Below are 22,455 nucleotides of genomic sequence, written 5' to 3' on the forward strand. Positions count from 1 at the left end.
TCTCCATCAAATGACAATACAAGTGTAGTGTTTAGGAACAAACACAGATCTGCTTGTAAGAAACCTGGGACATCCTTACTACGTACCACTCTGGTACATGTATCAGCTAGCTTATCAGCAGGGAATCCTCTCACCTTTCTGCCTGAGGTCTACTGACATCACTAATTATGATAGCAAGCTCCTTGCATTAGTCTCATGTAGTTAGCTTTTGTTTGCTGTTCTGTCCTAAATTTCAGATGTGGCTTGTTGGTTGCTGAAACTATGTACAGAGACATTTCAATTGCTGAGGTGATCTTAGATCACCATAAATTGCTCCTCCTGCAAATCTGCTTCTTGCAGTGAAAGTGTGATCATTTGCTATTTATTTATGTTTAGAAAAACTCCTTCACAGTGCGCTTCTATGTTCACCTTTGTTGCTCTCCCCCCAGTCTGTTGGATAGCTCACAATTTCAAGAATCTGCTCTGCTATAGGAAGTGACTCTAAAAGCTGCTTTCCTTCCCCCTTCCTCTCCCCCATTTATTTTTTTAATGTTAATATATACTTTTTAAGCCTCAGAAGCTTTTCTAGCCCTGCAAAACTTAGCCTGGGAACTGGATCTAGGTTCTTTTCTACCTCATGAATCACCACCCTGAGAGTGAACTTGGAACAGGCTGAGAATTCAAGAGCCAGGAGCCATTCCCACTCCCACCACACACTCTGGCCTTACAGACGGCAGTGCCGCACTGCTACAGGATACAAAAAGCTTACTGAATCTGCTTGTCAGTGAGCAGCTGGGACTTTGAATGCAGATGAGAAGTAGGCTCAATCCACTTGAGTATAAAGGGATCGGTAGAGAATGAACATTATTTTCCTGTCCATAATTGAATTTTAAATGCATAATAAGACTACAGTAACTATACACTAAAGGGTCCAACTGTTATTAATTGATTAAAATAGATTCTGAAAACAGTTTCTATTAAGGACTTAGCACAATGCTGTAGCATGGAATCAGGATGGGTTTGCAGTTAACTGGCTCTCTTCACTGGGTCAAGCAGTATGGAACAGAAGTGGTTTTTCACAAGTCAGGTATTGTCTGCCCTGATAAACTCAACCATGGGGCAACAGCAACATGTCTGGGGCCTTTAGAATCAAAACCCAACTTTTTCCCCTGTGAGCAGAAGGAATGTTTTCCAGTGATTGTATAAAGTTAAGCTGCTAGAAAGAGGTACAGGGTAGAGGTCAGATGTGAGTTGAGAGTACTTGTACCCTGCTGCTTTTCCTTTTTCTTTTCCCTCTACTACAATGTCAAATCTCTGGTACAACAGTCAGTGTTTCCCCTCAGTCAGAAAGGTTAAAAAACTTCCCCCATAATAGCCCAGGGCAGGTTTGGTAGTGACCACAAGGGTAATTATATTGGCAAACTTCAGGGGGCCTGGTGGAAAGAGAAAAATGACAGATAGTTTTAGAAGGACAGGTGGAAAAATAGTTTATGCTAAGTCAGTAGTATGAGGAAGGCTAAATCCAAATGTATCATCATAAGCAGTTCATTGCATTACAGAAGCACGTAGACAGGAATTGAGATTTTCTTCTGTGGGATCTTCAAACCTGGGACTCCAGCTGTTCTGATAAAAGGTTGGCTTATATGTCATTTGTCAGATATGGCCAAAAAAAGAAGTTAATATCTCACCTGTAAGATGAGACGGTAAAATCAAGACTGTTTTCTCTGCCTACGCATGGAAAATTCTAGGAAAAGTAGTTTTCTGTAGGCTCCTAGAATGAAAATATTATTTATCTTACCCTTGTCTAGAATGAAGGCTTTTGTTCTCTAGCCAAAGAATAAGAAGTGTACTTCTGAAGTACCTTGAAATTGGCTGTAGTACAGGTAGCTCAGCATTAATAAATGAAAAAAATAATATTACAATAATTTCTGCAATACCAGCTTGGTGTTTTATCTCATCACCTTTAAGCAGACTAAATAAAGCATTGCCTTAAATAATTTTCCATGAAGTAGCATGGCAACTGCTCCAGTTTACTGGCATTCATGCAGACAACAGAATCCTGGCAAAATTTTAGCATACACATTTGAAAGGCAGCAACTCTGGGTTTTGTCTTTTAATTGCAGAGCATTAAATCATACAATCTGTCTAGCTCTAGGCTCTCTGTCTGGGCCATGTCTTATGTTAACCTGTTGTCAAAATAAATTTGATTTGTAACCATACAAAAGTCAGGGCGATAGTTTAATTTTAGGTGGTTTCTCTGAACTATTCGGAACAATTTTTTCATGTAAGGGCTCCAGTAAATGCATAACAATAATATGCCCTTATGGCAGCCCCGAGAAGTGAAGCACAAGGCCAACATACCTAATTGCACTTAGGTTTTTAAATCCTAAATTCTCATTGACTTTAATGAGAACAGAGGTGCTCAGGCACAATTTAGGAGCCAATCTATTCCTATGCCTTTGACTTTTACCTAAGTCCAAATAATACTGTCAGACTTAAATGCAGCCTCTAAGTATTTGCTTGTTTTACTGGATGACACCTAGACTAGTCCGTACGCTGCAGTCTTTGTACTGGATCCAGTACTTCTCTTTCCAATCTCCACCTCCACCGTTGAATGGCAAAGCAGAAAATTGAAGCATTGCAGGAAACTTCCAACTTTAAAAATTAATATGTTTATCTGAAGTCTTCTCTGGAATTCAAATGACTTCCTCATATCTCAAGAAACAGTAGCTATCTTTCCTGTAGGTCAGCGTGTACATGTTAATTTAAATCCATGTGACAAGGGGTATCAGATTGAGCTGAAAATATATAAATCATAAATTCACACTGACAAGGCACTTTTTGAAAAAAAAAAAAAAAAAACAACAAACTAGAAATAGATGCTTAGTAAATTTATACAAAGCCTTTGACATCATAAGTGCTTTAGAATAACATTCAAACAGCTGGTAAAATGGAAGTTTGTCATCCTTTGTATTACATGGAAGGAAGGTCAGACTAATTAATTAAGCAAATATAGAGAAAGCCTGACCTAGCAGTCATTAGAAACTAAAATCAATGGGAATTTGTCTTGCAGAACAAAAACATTACTGCTTACAAAACCATTAAAGAACTCTGGACTTGGACCAAGTAGACAGAAATCTTTTTGGAAGGCTTTTCTTCCTAGAACAGGAATTTTTCCTAACTCTTTTAAAGAGCATTTCATTTACAAATATTGGACTTTTCCATTTCGTAACTGAAGAGTAAATCCTACCCCACACTTACTGAGACTGCAGCCTCATTTAGCCATTTAAGTAGTATTTGCCCCAAACAATAGCTATTTTTTCAGTGCCTTATCACATGTCTACGAAAGCAAAATTTTATGTATCAAAATGAAACCTCTAACCTGTTCTAACAAGTAGATTCATGTTCCATTTTAAGTTTCTAAGTGTAGTAACATTAATAAATGACAAAAACAGCCTTAGCTCTTAGGATCAGCCTAAATTCTTGAATGGCAGATCTGTCATTGTCAAGACTCAGCAGACAGTACAAGCAGACCCCTGGGAATCATCCTTTAAAAACCTGGAGTTCCATAATCATATTTTGAAGGTATACAGTAAGTAAAAACAATAACAATGGATTTGCATATTGATTGTCAGCCTTATTCTGTATCTCTGACATGTAACTTCCAGTTTCAATCTCGTAGGATCTTGTCTATAGTGCCTCTGAACTGCTTTCAAGAATGGTAGCAGTCATCTCCATGCTGCTGTAAGAGTACCGCATCTCTGTTACTGTTCATTGTATTGCATCCTGCTTCTAGATCAGTGAAGGATCCTTCTCAATTTACTTACCAGGACACAATATTGCTAGCTGTTGTTGGATGGTTTGAGTTCTCCTCTTTTAAGAAGAGAAAGTATTTAGTTCTCAAATTCATTTGTTTATACGCTAAAATTTGCAGGACTATTTTTAGATAGTGTGCCAAATGCTGCACAGATAATACAATAACAGATACAGTTTAGGAGTGTTCCAGTGGAAGCACTGTATATTAACTGGAAGTAAAAACATGGTAGATCCTCATGGCTTCCAGTACTGATGTGGTTTGGCTACAGAGAAATTCACCTTCCACAGCACTATGTGTTTTGGTATGTTTCCTATGCATTCTGCTTCAGTAGTTCATTTTCTGTTATTCTGATTTTATGCAAGAATAAAACTATGGTAACAAGGCATTATACAGACTTCATAACCTCAAGGAATTATTTGGGACACAGTGAACTAGGCATAATTCTGTTCTCATCTATCCCCGTAAACAGCAAAGTCCATAAATCATCTTCCATCTAGTTTGACATACAGTGGCAGTCAGGAAAATGTTATGCAGAGCTCTCCATCTTGCAAATGTAGGCTGTGGTGCCAGTTAATACAGCAATGCTAAGGCTTGCTTCCAGGCAGCAAGCAGGGAAGCCACAAGAGTAAATACTCTTGACTTCTCCTTCCTTTCCTATCTTTCCTATTTTTCTCTGTATACAAAACAACAACAACAAAACAATGCCAGCACATATCACAAAGAGCATGCATCTATGGATTGACCTTTACTTTAGAAATGTCCTTTTCCACATCTCTCACACTCTGAGCTTGGTGAATTTTATTAAATCCTGTTTTAAAATATGTTAAAACTGAGCTCTGTAGGACTAAATAGCTTCACTTTTAAAAAGAAAGTTCCTCTTTATGGGTTTGACTTTTACCTAAGTGATTCTCCGTTCTACCTGGAAATATTTACTGGTATACGAAGCGTCTAAAAATGTAGTGTTCTGACCTTGTAAAGATTTATGATTACTTTGCACACACGTAGATGGCAAGCTGAGAGCTGGCAAACAGGCACTTTGATGGGCTCTGTAGACAAACCCATAGACTGAAGTCTTCAGTGGTGGCCTTAAATTTCTTGCCTTACCACAGACTGACCTGATGAGTGTATCTCTGCAGAGAGACGTATCTTCTCTGGTCCTTGGTCCTGTGCTTCAGCAGCACAAGCTTTTGCTCTCCTGCTATCATGAGCTCTCCAATTGTATCTCATTTGCAATGCACAGTGAAACAAATTGCCTCCCCTTCCAACACTCAAACTTTAAACCACAAACTATAATGTTTAGCTGTTAATAAGGCAAATGAGGTGAGAAGTGTTGTGTATCGTTGCAATGTGGATGTCATTCAGAAATGCTGATGCATATTAATGTACTTTGATGTCATTTAATGAATAATAGATGTATTTATTGTTGCTATGCCACTCAAGCAGGGGAAACAACATCAGCCTGCAAGGAAATATGTCAGGAACCACTATTAGACAAACAAAAAATGTTTCTACATATTTCCTCATGCTGTATAAAAATGCAGATGGTGTAGAAGAGGAGAGGGGAGCTGACAATTGTGTGGCCAAGTACACAGGACCTGGCACCAGAGCTATTTCCAGTCCGATTTGCTGAGGGGCACCTTGGCTTCATGTCAGTTATGTGGGGCCTCGGGTAGGCCAACCTGTTTGCCACAGGTTGTACTCATGGTCCCCAGCCGGCCAGGAGCTTTTATCTGAGCCCTAAAGCCTGGAGAGCCCTGAGGGAGCCTGAATTTCCCAGGGTCCTGCCCTGCCAGGGGGTGGGTGGCCTGATGGCAGCCACAGCCTGCTCAGGCCTGCAAGGCAAAGCCCCATGTCGCCATGAGGCATGGTGCCTGCAGGCAGGCCTGGCCTTGCTGAAGCCTGCTAAACCTGATTTAAAACCTCTTTTTTTTTTTTTTTTTTTTTTTTTTTTTTTTTTTTGATTGGAAACTATTTCTTCTTCCTACTTTTTTTGTAATCTGGTGAAAAAAGTGCTTTTATTCCTTCACAAACTCATTTTCTAAACAGTAACCAGCAAGGATTTATGGACCAGTGATTTTCACAGCACCCTCTCAGAGTCATAGCAGTTATTATGCTGTATAAGCACATGCAGCATACTTGAGAATAATTGCAAGAAAAGGACCCCAGATAATATTTTCTGTTCTGTACTCACACTAATCTCACATTTTTTTAAATAATAGCTTCTCAGAAAGTTACTGAGAACTAAAAATCTAAAAAAAGAAATTTGTAGAATTATCTTTGCTATTTTGAAGACATAGTAATTATTCAAACATGACGTAGCTTTCTTACTTGCCAAATTTGTTTTTTACAAGAACTTTACTGGTTATTGAATAACTTATGTGCCAATTTTTTCATGTGCTCATTGAATGATACATGACTCAAGTACAAATTTATATTAGGCAGAGTTGTATGGAAAAGAGAAAATGCTAAAACAACCAGAAAAGACTATAAGAAATCAGTTTTGCCCAGGAACTCTGTGCAGACCATTCTTTTTTTATTCAGTTCATCAAATCCTAGCAGGAGCTCATGAAGATAATCTTACAAAGAGGCCAAGTGGAAAAAAGAAGCAATCGTTATCCCATGTATCCTATGAGAAAAGCCAAAAAATTGTACAACTTTGACTATCCAAGCACTACCTTCATTTTCCTCTGACAAAAGTTTGTAGTTAGAGATCCTTTATTTAATGATAATAAAAATATGGGAAAGAACATCCTGATCCTAATATCACAGTGAAGAGAGCCTAATTTTGATTTCATTTATCCTAGTGAGTATTGGATCATATCTGGCCTTCCTCACCCTTACATTTTTGGCCTCATAATTTTATTCATTGTTTTAAAATTCTCTTTGATTTGGCTTTCAAGGCGGGAATATGCTTAATAGCAGTGACATGACATTGCACTGGGGAGAACTAGCGCAGCCATCTGAAGCCTTGCTTGCAAGTGCTCCTGTTTTCTTATCTCTCACAGAAGCATTTTGCAAAAATCCATTATTGTTGAGAGAAATGCATCAATAACGGAGGAAAACAAAAGTTTACAGTAAAAAGATGTTGTTTGCCACTATCAAGTAAGGGGGGAGATTAAATAATAGATCATGTGTTTGAAAGATTGAAATTGAGTCTAATCACTCAAATATTTTGAAGGAACAGGTATTCTTTTTTTTTTTTTTTTTTTCCCTCTGATGCTATTAGTCTATTTTATGGCTTAAACTGCTCTAAAAATGCTGACTTTCTCTGTGTAGTAGAATCAGATATTTCAGGAAAGTAAAATTGGGCAATTGGATAATAAAATTAATGTCTGCTTGCAATCATATCCCATTGCTGTTTGAAGATCCTGTTCTCTCAGCAAACCCAGTGAATTTAGTAGAGCTCTTGGATAAACTTTTATTTTCCTGATCAAACTTATATTTTCCAAACTTTTGGTGGGTGAGACACTGTGTTGTATCCTATAATAAAGAGGGGGAAAAGACAGGGATATGGGAGAGCGGGGTAGGTGCAGCTCTAGTTTGCTTCTTCAGAAGAATTCCTTCCACTGCAGCCTCTTCCTGTCTGAGGTCACTTAGGAGCTAGGGTTGCACCACCAGGTTGAGGCACAATCTCGTGAAATTGGGTCAGGTTGAATTTTGCTCTGCTAGAATGAGACTTACTGTACTGATGGGACAAGAAGTTTTCAACTCTGTTAAAATTTTCAGTACAAAATCTATATACACTTGCAGATAGAGATAGGACAAGGGGGAAAGGTTTTAATCTAAAAGAGGAAGGATTTAGGTTAGATGTTAGAAAGAAATTCTTTACTCTGAGGGTAGTGAGGCACTGAAACAGATTATCCAGAAGTTGTGGGTTGTTTTTTTAATGGAAAGAAAGGCAAAATAACAAATGTTTTTAACCTTTTTGAAAAAGAGATTGTTTATCACGAGATTATTTTTAGATGCAAAGTCTTTTTTTCTTCTTCATTTTTTTTTTTTCCCAGAAAACAGATTTGAAACACTAATTGTAGTGGTTATTGTCTGTGATCTTTGTCCAGGGAAACAGTGATAGCAAAATCCTTTCAGAGGTTTTCAGTTCTCTGCCTCCAAGCTCATAACAGTGACTGAGATGGGAATTTTGGGGAAGTGACTATTTTCTTGGGATTCTATTTTGGTGCAGCTGGTAGTGCAACAGGAGAATGCTTTGTATTGAATATCAGTTGTGAGGGGAGAGAAAGAGAATGAAGAATTCTGCACTTCTTTGAGATGATCAAGCTGTCATGTTGCCTCGTAGTCTTTGGGGAATGACTCCATAACTGCCTTTTTTGGAGCAAAAATGCCCTGTACAATACACAGGACTGCATTGCCCAGTTTTTCATGAAGAATCATTGACTGAAATTCCCTGTAGCTGAAAGAAATTTCCTGTAGTTATTCCTTCCTCTAATAGCTGTCCAGCTGCCTATGCCGACAGATGAGCTCATGGCAAGAACTACTCCTTTCTGAGCATCTCCATGTGCCCAGAATATCCTGTTTGGTCAGTGTTTCAGAGAAGCCAGTGCTGTTAGTTGCAGTTACATCTGTCTGACTCAATATGAAGATTTCCTACTGTGGTAAATGGTGTCCCTATTTCTGAGGAGTTACCTAGAGCTACCTGTTGTGTGATTTCTCAGATAAGGTTTTGTGACACCATCTGCCTTGCACTGAAAAAGACCCTTTCTGTTGATGCTGAGCCATTTGGAGGAATCCTGTGTGCTCTGAAACAGGGCAGGGGCCTCTCTCAGATCTTTGCTTTGGTTCTTCCTGGATGTGCCTAGACTCTCACCATCCTCCAGTCATGCAGTTATTCGTGCAGTTATGTGCTCACCACTGTAAAGTAACAAGGATCTCTTCAAAACAGACATGGTTGTTGAGCAAACTGTTTGGCATATCAGCAACTCAGTATAAACATGTAACTTGCAAGGGAACAGAGAAAGAAGACATAGTAACAAATAGTGGTTTTTTTTTTTGTTTGTTTGTTTTTGTTTGTTTGTTTTTTTTAAAGGAATGAGGTAGTAGGTGAGGTAGTACAGATTTGCTATTGTTTATTGTTTTTCTTTGCTTGTGGGGTGGCTTGCTACACTGCATTCTGTATGGTTAACTTACAGATAAAGTAAATTGTCAGTTAAGTGACCTCTCAATTGAGCCCTAGGTTTTAATGTAGGAGCATAAGGAGATTACAGGAATGAATTTTCAGGAGAAAAGCAAGCTGAAGACAGCCATTCTGATCCCTACACAAATAAGGAAACAAGACTTTGTTTATACAGAGCATCCCATTCTTACCAAATCCAATAGATAAAATTTTGCTTAGAGTAGCAGTGTTATTTCCTCCTCTGCTATTAATTTTAAAAAGTGCTGTAGGCATTCATGTTTTGCAGATGCTTGCTTAAGCTGCAAATACATGTCCACAAGTAAATAAGAAAATGTTTAAAGCTGAAGTAACATTTTTCTTGCTGTGAGATGAAAAATCACTTGGAAAATTCTCCTGTGCTGCATCCAAAATATCAGCAAAGCATTTGTGTGCTTCATTGTCCCAAGGCAATGTTCTGAGCATGATGCCAACCACTGTTGATTTCTATTTCCCAAAGATTCCTCTAAAAAGTGTTTCAGTTTGAATAACCTGAAGCAGGCGTAATTATTCCCTTTCTCTACATTCCCATGCTAATTCTCTGACAACTGTCCATATAAAAGCTTTATCTTTGGTTGGTGGGTAGTGGAGAGTGCAGAAAAGCATGGGTTCATGGAAAATGATAATTTTTTTTGGCGCCTGTCTGTTTTCTGATGGTCTCTACCACTCAGTTACCCACAGAGACTGTGGCCTAAGCTACACAGACCATACATCTGAGGAAGGGGTCCTTCAAGACCACTACAAACCGAGCTGGTTTACAGAGTTGGAAGATCTGGGATTGCCCCTTTCTGATGTAAAATGTCAATAAAATATGCACAAGCCTTGCCAAATCTTTCTCTGTCCCATGCTTAGAAAGTGTTGACTCTACTCTCTCTATAGATGCCAAATTAATTTCTTTGAATTCTTGAGCTGGAGTTGGCTTCCAAGTGGATCCTACAGCAGTTTCCTGTAGAGTCTGTTTCCAGTTGGCCAAGGCTTTGAAGTGCACTAGAAAGACTTTCCTGGACATAGGAAGATTGAAAGTTTCAAGCATAAGCTCTTCATTCACCTGAATAAGTAGCTTACAAAGCTGTGTTAGAGCTGTTTCTAGCAAACTTCATGTTGATATCTTTCAGCTGTTACTATCCCATAATACATATCATGGCAATAACTGCAGGTATGGTAGGGAACTTTTTATAGTCTAATACTTGTAATATGGTAGGGTTATGTTTTCAAGGCAGCCAGCAATGGGGGTAATGAATCTTTAGAAGTTACCTTCTGTCAGCTGAGACAAAGTAATGGACTGCCTGGGTGCTCTTAGCCCATATGAGAAAACCAAGTAAGTCTAAACCAGTAAATCAGACTTCCTAAAAAATAAATATATAAAGAATTTTTAAAAATCTCAACCTAGGCTGACTGCACCTGCATTTCCTTTACAGAGTCTTGCAAATTTAGTTTTAAACTGTAACTTCTGTGAATTTTAGCTAAGAAAATTCAGTGAGGCTTTCTGTTATCAAGCTGCCCAGTGATGCCACTGGAGCATATATAAATGGTCTTGAGAGCAGTGTATTTGTACATGCATTTTAATTTTGAATCCATGGGACAAGATTGCTATGATAGCAATGGTGCTATTGTGCACATCTATTGTACGTAAATGGGAAGACAATCCTTCCTGTTTGGAAGCAAAGCACAGGCTGATAGGTTTTAGCTACTGCATATACAAGTCCAGATATTTGAAACAGAGGAAAATATCACAGATGCTTTAAAAGCTGTGTTTTTCATTAATCTGACTGTAAACAGCATGCAAATCTCAGAGAGGAGCAGGTGAGGGAAGAGCTGAGCCAGGAATTTTATGGGAAGGAAGACTGCTGATAGTGGGGTTTAACCCTGTGCAGCAGTCCAGTCTCTTCACCTGTCAGGAACTATTCATTACTGTCTATGCCTTATCCCTCACTTGGGATGGCCAAAACAGTTATGAGACCACACACCAAACTGGGTGGATCAGGGTATGGATCTGGGATAAAGCAAACCATATTTTTCAGCTTAGTTTTAACCCAGATCTGTCCCCCAACCTGGTCACCAGCCCAGTTGTGACCATTTCATGTGGATACAGAGAAGCACCCATTGCAGGGTGGACTCTGGAGCAGGAATGACTGCTATTAAAATACCAAAATGTCCATGAAACCACAAGTCCTTCCCATGAGGCTGGAGAATGACAAAGGAGCATATTGCTTACAGGAATGACAACTTTCTATATAAATAGCAGCAGAGGGAGGAAAAAAGGGAGCCTTGCCAAAGAGGGAAAGCGTGAGAGAATTACAATGTCAATGACATTGTTTTGTGTAGATCTGACAAAAACTGACTGTGCTGTCTACATCAGTGATCTCTTGGGTGCAAAGGACAAGAGGTAGCAAGAAGATCTGTGCCTGAAGTGATGAAGAAGCCTTTCTCCTCACCTGTGCTGCTGGGGCTTTTTAAACCAAGTATGGTGTTCAAGTGCTTTGATGAGATCTCAGTGACTGTAAGTAAGGGGAGCAATTTGCCCTCCTACAACTGGGAGATGAGGCTGTGCAGGTGCGAAGTGTCTCTTCTGTGCTTGGTATGTTTATACTTCAGTGGCCAAAAAATAAAAAGCCTAGCAGACAGTTCAGGTGTTTTCTAATGAACAAGTGACTATTTGATTAACTATCACCTGAAAACACATCACTTTTGGAGCAAAATCCTAGCTGTGGGGCAATCAAAAGAAAACTGTTCTGTTGACTCAAATTGCACTTCTTCGTTTGGTTCAGCCTCTGCTGAATTTAATCTCACTTCCCTCACCTGCGGCAGGGGTGGGAGTGGTGCCTGTAAGGTACTACTTCTCCAGTCCTGCAGCAGCTCAAGGAAAAATGCTCAGAGATGCCACATCTGCAGCCAAGTGTTAAAAAGGGACAATAGAAAAGCTTTGAATGTTCTTTGGTTCATAAGAAACTTAGTATATTCCTACCATACTGTGGATAAGAGTTAGAAAAATCATGTTGCTTGTGAGCTCCAGTGGTTCTCAAGTCCTTCTTAGCAGTGATTTTAATGGGTGGCTGGTGGAAAGGACCAAGGATGAACCCTAAGGTTTACATTTCTGTTTGTGTGTACATGTACACACTTAGATATAAAATGCTCCAGCTGTATGTTACTGACATTTAACCTCTTGCTGTTATGGACAATGAAGTATCTGCGTGGGCTGTGCTTCCTAACAACTAGGCAGCATCCTTTTGAATTGGTCACAGCATCCCCTTAGCTGCTGTTGAAATGGTTAGCTGCTTTCATCAGGAGATGGGTATATCCAGGTGGGAACCATTTGGGTGGCACATTGCTTTTTTTCTTACAGGTTTGCTTTTTTTCTTACAGATTAAAGATAATAAATGCCTTAGTACTAAATAGTGTTTAAGGAAACTTAAGGAATATCTTCTGCTTTCATTTTTTTTCCAGACCTTGATTTATTGCTTTTATTGTGTGTGTTGTTTCTTTTAAAGACTGCTTCATTTTTATGCACTTACTGTTTCTTAAAAAATATCAGTTTTATGAAGATTATATGAAATAAATGCTAGAAAAAAAAAAGAGATCCCCTTGCTGGCTTGCTCCAGCAGCCTACATTCTGAGAACCAAGGGTGTCTAAAGGGCAGCTGACATCAAGTCCCAGGCTGGGGAGTACAGATACAAAGCATTATTGAGGCATGGTATTTCTTCATGAGAAAAGTTATTCCATCTACTTAAATTTCACGTGTAACCAAAGTTTTTGTGGTAGCATTGTTTTCATTTCTCTTTTAATTTATTATTTCCTTCATTTACCACAATTTAAATCAAACCACTATTAGAAAACACTAGGGTGACACATAACTTCATTGTCTGTAACGGCTGTTATAAATTTTTAATGCATGTGCAAGGACTTAAGCAAATAAAACCACTGATGAAAGGCTGGCTATTTATGAAAGAGAGAACTGCTCACAAAGGTGAGTGTTTGCAAGGTCAGGATCTTTTTGTACTTTTTTTTTTCTCTCATTTTTAAATTTTTTTATTGTGCTACAACCAGGATTTTGCAAATGTGAGTAGCTGTTGGTTATTAAAATATTCTCAAGCTACCTTTATTAGAAGTCTGTTATGCTCTGATCCAAATGAGTCTCCTCATTGCTGCCTGATGATTTGGGATCAAAACCCAAAGCAAAAGAATGGTGAAGGAAAACTCCTTTACAGGTGCAATTATGGGTTCATTTTTTTTTTTTTTTTTTCCACTTGCTCGAATGTGATTACCAACCTGTTCCTGTTCTTCAGGCAACTCTTAAAAGAGATTGCTACTTATGTATGGCAGCAGGAAAATGTTATGAAGTGAGAGCAGGTGTTTTCTGAACAGGAGAGTTTGCTTCTTTCCAGAATATACCCATGGTGAATGTGAAGATGAGAATTGTAAATGCTGTAGTGGTGTGACAGTCTGAATGGTGAGAGAATATAATGCTAGTCATCTTCAATGTGCTGATCAAATACAGCATGTGAGAAGAGAATGGAGAGGTTTGTTGGAATAGAGGTTTGTTGCAACTGAACAAGAGCTGCATCAGTATGTGTTAATGAATATTTCCTTTCCTGCTGCCTTTTGCTTACAATTTGCAAAATTCAGTGATGATAGATTGAACTCAGTAGCAGAATGTGATCAAGAAAACAATATTTTCTGGTGATTTGCAGATGCAGGCATTAGAAAATCCTTCACTTTCTTTCCTTAGGAAACATTTCCACTGGCTGCAAGACACAGAGACAGGGATGTAAAATGGTAAGGACAGAAATGAAAAAATGTTTTGTGAATTTGTGCTGCTAAATGTAGAGGTTACCTAACTTTGAAGTTGTATGATTTTTATTTGAGGTGATGCTTTTGAAGCTGTGATCATATTGTGTGAAAATCTCTCATGTGCTTGTAGGTGAACATTTTTGAAGCATGAATCATAAAATATTCCAGAAAATGGAAGACAAAAAGAATGCAGTATTTTTTTTTCAGAGTTCAGTCTTTTTATTTTTGGATTACTCAAAGTCATGAAACTTGGATAATTATGTTTTGTCTTTATTTGGACTTCTTATAATGGGAGATACTTTCCTGACAAGTTGTCAGCTTGGAATGACCTCCCTTCCCAACCTATTTCCAGTTCTTCCTGAACTTCTCTGGAAATCTAACAGGAAATGGGTCACTTGGTACATGTGTATAAGCTCACCTTTGATCTAATTCCATGGCACGGCTCCATTATAGACACTTCCTTGTGTTATAGTCCTTGTGTTATGTTGATATTCCACATTGATATAACATGTTCTTTTCCTTGATTTTCCCCATTAAAAAAAAAATCACAAAATGACTTGGGCAGAGCAACTGACAACACGCTCCATTTTTAGAGTGGAGGTCAAGGAATCAATATGGCAAAGCTAAGTATGACAAATACTTAGTGCCTCCAAAGAAGGTAGAAGAAAAGGATCTATTATTATATCTCTTAGCTGGTCTCCTAGGTGGATTATGCTCAGACTGAGGGCTGAAGTTTAAACTAGGCTGATGAAAATCCAGAATAGTTCTGCAATGTACAGTGTGATATGGTTATCTGGTAAGGAGTTGTAGATAGATTGGTGATGTTGGCAGAGGCCATGGGAGCTTGAATATGAACATGAGAAAAAAAGTAATACTGGATGGGTGACATCAGCTTACTTTGGATCCATTTATAATGCAGGCTAAAGGTATAAGGCAGCAAATTCTTCCAAAAATCATGAAATCAATCAGAAGGGGCAGGAGCAGAAAGGGGAAGAAAGGCTTTTCCACCAGATAGTTTATATTTACTTGAGCATGTGGTTCTTTATTGCCGTTGGCCCTGACTGAAAGTCTAAAGCATGACATTAAGAGAGAACCTGTGATTTATCATAAAATGAAATAAATTTTTGTTCTGTTTCTAGCGGAAGAAATGTGAGCATCTGTGTTTTCAGCAGCCTTCTGTCTTGTTTCCTCCTTTCCCTCTGAACAAAGTACTGACTGACACACTGGGAATATGATGTTTTTCCTGTCTAGGAATCTTTCCCTCGCTGACTGCTGTGGATTCGGAGTATCTGTGGATAGGACCCCCAGAGGCTTAGTCTTGCCAGGGCTAGGTGAAATGGTTTTGAAATTTAAATGCTAAAATAATGTTGGGAAAGTGTACTTATCTCTGTGGCTATTGTTCAAGTAAACCCTTGTCCAGTTGACATTCTCTTTCCTTTCTGTTTATGTTCAAAAGGGATGAAAAGATCGTTAAAGATTCCATGAACTAACTCATAAAGATTCAAAACTGAGCATACAGCATTTAATTTTCCTCCAGATGTTTCTGTGCAAATCAGATGTCTGATTAGCAGTCTGTCACTGATCATCTAGTTTATTAGGATATGCACTTCACAGACTTGTTTTAAAGTTCATTCTCTTGAACTATCCTCCAGAAAGACAGATGCCAGAATTCTTTCCTAAAGCTCTAGCGAACATGTACAAGAGGTGGAGGAATCGTTGTACTAATTCTTCTGTATCTTCTGAAGGTCAAACTGCCTTCTAGGTATGCTTTGAAGGTACTTTGCAAAATGTAGAGCATGGTCTTTCTAATTTCAGGTGTATTTTGGATGCATATCTGTTCCTTTTGCACAGCATTTGGAAGAGGCAGGTATATTATTTTTGTTCTTGCTTAAAACAATAGCTCAGGCAGCAGTATTTAGGAGGTACTTGATCTTAGTCCTTTAATCCTCCTTGAACACTACTGCACTGCTGCTTTATGCACAGGAGCTTCTGTGGACTTGTGTGGGTGTGGAAAGTACAGATAGTCACCGCGGCAAGGAAAGTATTCTGAATTGTAACTATTGCAGAGCATTAAACAATTGCCTTTGGTAAGAAATGCCAGCAAGTAATACTTAGCATATTCATTTTGTTGTTGAAAATAGATTGTCTAAGCATATATCTGAAAATCCCAATTAAATTCAATCTTGATGCTCACAGCAGATAAGTATAACAAAGATTCTAAGTAATTTGCTTTCATACATATGAATAAAATAATTATTATGTAGCATACCTAAGTAGTTAGACGCCATCAGAAAGTCTACCCTTGGATAACAGAAAGGGAAGAAAGTGTTCTTTCTTCTGTAGTCAGAAACAAAGTATTGACTATATGTGGCACATTTTGGATTTCACTAGCTGTAAGATATTTTTCTTTATAAACATGACAGCTCTACTAAGCATGGTAGAAAAATTCACTGCTCTTGCTCAAATATCTTTAAGTTTTTTCTCTATGAGAATGTGCTGAATGTCGTGTCTTTTAATTTAACATTGTCTGCACCATTGGTTCCTGTTGCAACTGACTCATTTTCACTGTGCGTTGAAATTATGGAGCGTGTTCATCTGCCTATGGTATATTCTTCATTACAGCTTTGTACTAGAAGCTTTGTCTCTGATGCTTAGATGTCAAGATGGTGCAGTCATATTTCATACTGTAAAGAATTGTCGGTGCTTCTACAAGTGAAAAAGTGGTAGCAAGATAGTGACATGAATTACTCTAAACGTTAATTAAATTGGGTTGCAATTGATTACTGACAGTGTAAGTTAAAATTAGTAAACTTTTCTTTGTGTGCGCCTCTCTAAGGTTTCAGTGCAATGAAGTGAACTTGACTTATGAGGCAAGGCTCTTGCCAGGATAACTTAAAAGGCAGGATGAAGAAGTGAAAACATTTGTTTACTAATATACTTATTCTAGACGGCTGAGATATTAGATTACATGCTTAATGTTTTCCCATTTTAATTTTGACATGAACAATAATATCTGGTAAATAACTAAGTTTCCAGTTCAGGGAACACATTTTGATTAGGGACTCAGAATTGCATGAAGGCATAAAAACAGCTATAATCTTTCTTTTCCTCTTGTGATTATTATTATGAATCCAACATCAACTCCTATTTGCATTTTCTTTCCTCCTCATTTGTATATTTTTTCCTGTGAGAAAATCATTTGAAAACAGTGACTTGTTAAATTACCAGGATTAGTTTACCTGAAAATGTCTGATGATAATATCATCTCAACTGCATGTTCTGCGTACATCCTGATTACAGGTAAAATCTCCGCTATTTCCTTATGATAATCAACACCAGGTTTATACATCTCATTCAGAACTATCTTATAATAAATCCTCATATGTTCCAAATTCCTTATTGGTTTAGCTAGATATCTGGATGAAGAAGACAGAGGTAGATGACATGCTGATCATGGACCTGCTGCTGGAAAAAAAGCACAGATCATGGGTTAAGGTCCTGAATTGTAAGCAGCTCTAACACCTACCAAATGCTTGCACGCAGAAAGGAAATGGGAAAAGTTGAGATAGGAGAGAAACGGAAGAGGCGAGCAGATCAGAGTCAGACACAATTCACCTTCCTTGTAGATTTGTCCATCTTCAAAGTTGTACAAATAGTGCAGAATATTTATCACTTACTAACTGTTCATTATTTTAATGATTACAGCTTAATAGCACCATAAGTCACAAGGATTGTCTTAGGCAGAAAGGAGAAAATTCTCGACTGCATTGTCAGGGGAAATAGCCATGATCAGCACCTGTGTCCCTCTCTCTCAAGGAGTGAAGTCTTTAAGACATGCATGTTGCATATGAGTAGAAAGGTGTAGTAACTCATAGCTGTAATTCCTGGGTATTAATTCCTCAGTGTCTTTAGCTGTGCCTGGGACTAAATATTACACATCTTTAGCAGCATCCCTGCAAAAACTCTGTTAGCAGAAACTGAGCTTCAGTTGTCTTATTTGCAAGAAGTATCCCTTCTAATAACATGACACACCAAATTTTGTGCAAAACTTAATTGACAAGGATATATCAAGATGGATTTTCTTCAAAATGTGAGCACTTCCTGTATATTTCCTAGTAGTTGACAGTAACTAAATGAGCTCCAATTTTTAGGCAAAAACTGAGTTGCAGAATTAAAGACTACTTTCATGAGTGCCCTTTCAAGAGATCGATAACTATTTAATATTGACATTTGACTTAACAGCGAAAAAGAATACCTAATTTTTGGGACTTGCATGTACTGCCCTCTGAAATAATAGAGAATGCTTTACCTCAAGTAGTTAAATGTGTCCGAAGCTGAAAATGGCACTTATTCTCAAAACAGGCAGTTAGTCTAAACCAGTCTTGTAAGTCACTGAAAGAGCTGTATTAAGAAACCAGATGAACATTAAGCTATGTTCATCTGGTTTCTTTTCTTGCTCTGTCCCAAAATTAACAGTGAAAACTGCACAGTCAAATTTGATTTAAATGCTCTATGTTTTCTTCCAAAGGCCTGCAATTATTTCCCAAACTCTTACTTGACAAACACTTTCAAGCTATGTAAAAACCTCTCTTCTAATAAACCAAACTTTAAATCATGCCTTCTCTTTACTACACGTTACAGCTAGAAAGCTGTGCTACTGCAGGGTACAGAAACACAACGCTTGAATCTGTAGAAACCCACAGCTATGCTATGATAAAGTACTGCTTATAAACATTTATCTTAAAAAAAAGCATCTGCAGTTTCAAACCACACTGAAGTATTTACCTCAAACTAGAAGTTAGTTGTATCTGATGAAGTAAAATTAAAGTATTATTTTCACCAAGGCACTCACTCTCATAGTTGCAATCTCTGATTTTTCATTATTCAGTGACACAGTCTCAGCAAATCTAGCATAATAGTACAGAAAATAGTTTGCACCCAAGCACAGGAATCATGCTGTATAGTTAAAGAACACAGAAACACACACTGACAATAAGTTATTAAGCAGCATCCCTGTTTAAATGCTGTCAAACATGACTATAGAAAAAGCCACGAACCTAGCAGTACTACTTCGGCACAGGACTGTACAGCAAGCACTCCCCTGCAATACACACACATGCACACAATGCAAAATTATTCGCTTAGTGTCACTGCACATCGGCTCGATTCCTTCACTCAATTTAGAAACAACAGCAACAAAAACCGTGTGGCTCTGACACTGGTCCTGGACCGGAGGTTGTCTCTCACGCAGCAAAAGCTGCAAGGCTTCGGCTCCTTATTAACCTCGGGAACCAGTGCCTGCTGCAATATCAGAGTCACTTACTGCATTGCTTCTCAACGGAGCGAAAGTGGCTGCTCTTCCCAGCCACACATGGCTCTGCCAGCTGGAGGGGTTCTCTATTCAGCACGATTCAGCTCCACGGTCTCTGCGTGCGGAGGGTAATTGCCTCTGCTCCGTGCTGGGGTTTTCTGGCTGCAGTGACTGCTCACCCTATCCATTGCCTCTGGTGTATGCTAAGTAAGCAATCCCCTGGGTCTTCATAACGAAAGGATGAAGAGTCACAGCTCTCGAGAGCAGATAAGGTGTTCTGCCGAAAGCCACTGCTTCCAGGGCATTTTAAAGGCAAAGGGGCCGGGGATGCCTTCATCTCGTGCTGTAGTTGGTTATAGTGCAAGTTCTTCTGTTTGGTAACTTGCAGTTGAATTCACAGCTGAGCGCTATTTTTATGTTTCAGAGAGATTTGAATTTCTGTTACAAATTCAAGCTAATGCATTTTTCAATGTTGAGGAACGAACTCTTTCAGCTGAGCTTAATCTTCTGTTTTTCAGAAGTAGAAGTGAAAGGGGGGCAGGGGGTGTCCCAGCTCTGACATGGAGCTTACCAGCTGTGCTTACAGAAAGGATACGGTCAGAAAGTAGCTCCCTAAAGCTTCATGGATTAACATTTCAGATTTAACACACCCCAAGAACTGTTCTACTCACCCTTGGCAGTTGTCTGTAGGGTGTCTGTTAGGGGGAAAATGTAGGGACTGGCCCTACAGCGTGCTGATGTGGCAGAAATAACAAACAGTAATAATAAAGAGGCAGAAAGAGGAAGAGCTGCAGCAAGAAATTCCTCATCAGGGATCCTACAGTAATATATTTGGCCATTGGGGAAGCTACTGGGGAATTGCACTCACTTTCCTCATATCCAGCTTGAGGGAGGTGTACGGATGGGCAGTTTTGTGAGGCCTCTCTGCTGCCCACTCCAACGCTGACCTTCAGAGGGACTCTCAGGAGAAAAGACCCATTTCGGTGCTGTGCTTGCTTGTTACCCAGGCCTCCTGTGACCTGCTGGTGCTAATTGTGCCTAACCATGTGTGGCGAATCTGTGAAAAGAAACACATAACAGCCCTGAAGGTAAAAATGTGATGTTTTCTCCACCTAGGTGCCCTAATATGTAACACGGCAATCATTAATTAAGATTTCCTAAAATGAGACATTGTGTAAGATGTTGATTTAATCATCCCACTAAGACTCTTGGGCAGGGGAGATTTTGTGTACATAATAAACTTTGTAGGAAGATTAACTGGACCGTTTAGGAAAAGGGCAGGCAAGGACAGGCATCTGGAAAGTGCATGTCACATTTTTTTCCTACAGAAAGTGTTTTATTAGCTGGACTTCATTTTTTTTTCTTTTTTTTTTTTTTCTTTTTTTTTTTTTCTGGAGTTACTGTATTAATGCAACTTTCTACAATACCCCTCAGCATCATTAATGCTGTTGGTATCATTTTCAGGGCAGTACATTTCTGCTTGTAAAAATGCCAAAGATGCTCAGTCTTTCTAGCCCACAGATGTTGCTGGAAGGGTGGTGGTTTGCACTTTCACAAAAATAGCATCTTGGAGGAGAGGGGAAACCTACGCACAGTATATTGGTGTCAGCATCAGTGGGTTCCTACAAAATGGGAAGACAGTCCTATAACAGAAAAACTGACCTTTTTTTTTTTTTTTTTTTTTTCTCTTGTGCTCATAGCTGTGTTCAGCACCTCAAATTTGTTGAGTCATAGAAAATAAGAACCAACAAAGGTGCCTTGAATGTTAAGTTTATTGTACATAGTATTTATGTACTGGGTGCTTCTCATTTAACTCTTAAAATGTAGAGAAGAATCAGTCTGTGTCCCAAGCAGTTATGCAGTCAACATCAGACAAAATTATTCAGACCTTTAACAAACAGGATTGCCAGATGACAGCTTTGTTGCAAGAAGATCAGGAAAAGCTGACTGGGTTTGTGAGCTGCAGCATTGGTAGCAGAAATAATTAACTCATCGTCAGGGCTCTCAGCTTTTATAAGACCCTATAGAAAGGCCCTCAATTTCTCCTCTTTATTTCTCTCTCACACTTTTGGAGCATATTCATCCTTCCAATAAGTCCATTTACTTCCCTTGGTTGGGGGATAAGTTATAATGAATTTCTTTGAAGTTGGAGTTGGACAAAAGGAATTGAGTCAGCACAGTAATTAGGAGTGAACCTTTTTAACATTCCAGTAGACACCAGAACTGGCCATGGGTAGATAAGTGGTTATTCTAACAAGCAGAATAATCTCATGCTATGGAGCTGTGGTGAGGGTAGAAGGAAGGATTATAGATTTCAGTGGATCATTTTCATCTGGTTTTCTGGGCTCCTTGCCTCAGCTCAATAACACAGCAAGCTCTGCTGTGCTAACACATCACTTTACTTTCTGTTAGTAGCAGTATTTTAAACCCTGAAAACAAAAAGAATCAAGCAACTGATTTACTGGGGAGAGGCACAAAGGACAGCATTTACCATCTTTAAGAGACATTTTAAATCTAAAAGCACGGTTGCATGCTTTCCCCCCACCCTCCTCCCAGTTAAAAAAAAAAAAAAAAAAAAAAAAAGTTGTAAAATAACTATTATATTTAAGGAACAGACCAATAAATACCCTGGAAGTGCAGGGCTGTCAGTTTGTTGTTGAATAGGAAAGTACCAGCACCTAAGAAGCAGTGTAGCACAAGATGATTTAACTAAAAAGCTTTTCCAAGCCAGCTGGAAAGTATATTATATTTGCAAACTGCAATAAAAGAGAATTGAATTTTAACCTTCCTGCTAGGGAAACATAAAAGGCTTATAATTGACTCTGGCTATACAATGGTGAAGAGAGCCAGAGAGTGCCTGTCTATGAGGAAAGTAAACTAGTTCACGTATGGATTTGTTTATCGTACCCATCACTCTCTCTCTCTCTCTCTAAATATATATATCTCATAAATATATCAGGATTTATATAGTAGCAACATAGTTGTGTCAAAAACAGACTCCATAAGTTTAAAAGAATTTGGGAGCAGACTGAATATTCCTTCATTCAATTCCTCAGTGTGACAGTACAGGGCACGTTTGTTGTGGCTGCATTTAACAGCCCTACCAATAGTTGGAGGTAACTTGTGCTAGGTATTGTAGGGCAGAGAAAAGGTCGTGGGCAGCTGAACTGGAGGCCAGTGTTAGCAGGAAGGTCATCTTGTCCCTCCCATTTCAGGTAGAGAATAGAAAAATGGGAAGGAAGATGCAGAAAAGCCTGTTCAAGTCACTTTGAACCTTCAGAGAATGAGGCTCTTCTGTGCCTTCTTCCAAACAGTAAAGCAAAACATCATCCATTTTCCTTATTTAAGTAAATGATGTATATCCAATTTGAAATCTTCTCTCTCTTCATTATCTT

General features: G+C 38.7%; 1 protein-coding gene and 1 long non-coding RNA gene across 4 annotated transcripts in view; one reads left to right on the forward strand and one right to left on the reverse strand.

Annotated features, from left to right (window-relative positions):
- CTXND1 (cortexin domain containing 1) overlaps positions 1–19,345 on the reverse strand; it is a 36,608-nt gene extending 17,263 nt beyond the window's left edge. For both annotated transcript variants that reach the window (XM_084531995.1, XM_084531996.1), the window contains exon 1: positions 19,073–19,345. The gene's annotated coding sequence lies outside the window, so the exon portion shown is untranslated. The remainder of the gene's footprint in view (positions 1–19,072) is intronic.
- LOC311442602 overlaps positions 1–22,455 on the forward strand; it is a 50,432-nt gene that overhangs the window by 20,142 nt on the left and 7,835 nt on the right. The gene's annotated exons all lie outside the window — the stretch shown is intronic.

The sequence above is a fragment of the Aythya ferina genome (assembly GCF_964211825.1).
Source record: "Aythya ferina genome assembly, chromosome: 11".
NCBI classification, from domain to species: domain Eukaryota; kingdom Metazoa; phylum Chordata; class Aves; order Anseriformes; family Anatidae; genus Aythya; species Aythya ferina.